This window comes from Miscanthus floridulus, chromosome 2 (assembly GCF_019320115.1).
Source record: "Miscanthus floridulus cultivar M001 chromosome 2, ASM1932011v1, whole genome shotgun sequence".
NCBI classification, from domain to species: Eukaryota; Viridiplantae; Streptophyta; class Magnoliopsida; order Poales; family Poaceae; genus Miscanthus; species Miscanthus floridulus.
In genome coordinates, this window is record NC_089581.1 from 157,412,861 (window position 1) to 157,413,689 (window position 829).

Sequence of the window (829 nt, forward strand, 5' to 3'; positions counted from 1 at the left end):
AAAACAAACACATTCACCACAAGGTGAAGTGTGCCCACTTAGTCCCCGAGCCTGGTAGTAGGTGAAGTAGGCACGTGGTGCTAGGGTCTAAAAAGAATTTCCAGTTAAGTTAAGAACCCAATTGTTGAACAAGCAATACGAGATACATCGGCAGGTGCATCGTACCGATGTAGTCCCCAAGCTTGCTGGAAGGCGAAGTATGAGCCTTGTAGCAAGGTCTAAATAAATATCTCTCCACTATATGTGAGTACATATCACATGTAGCCGAGAAGAACGATTCTCCGATCAGTGGTCGGGATAGCCCCCGAGCACATCAGTTGTCGGAACAGTCCCCGAGCATGATAATGGTCGGAGTAGTCCCCGAGCACGTTAGTGGTCTGGACAATCCCCGAGCACTTCAGTGGTCTAGGCGGTCCACGAGCAGGGTAGTGGTCTGGGCAGTCCCTGAGCACAGCAGTGGTCTGGGCAGTCCCCGAGCAATTCAGTGTTCTGGGCGGTCCACGAGCATGGCAGTGGTCTGGGCAGTCCCCGAGCATAGCAGTGGTCTAGGTAGTCCCCGAGCACTTCAGTGGTCTGAGCGGTCCCAGAGCATTGTAAGAGTCTGATCCATCCTTGAGCTCGAAACAGGCATCAAAAACTCGAACGCCATAAATGTATTTATTCGTTGTATTTATTTATCTCTATTCTCTGCCAAGTCCAGTCTAACACGCCTGGTCAAAAAAGCAAATGGGTATAGTATGTCATTCTGTCTTCTTACTCTTTTCTGGCAAACACTCGCTTGGCACCTATATGGAGGTGCATCAGTGTGGGCCCTCTTACACTATCCACG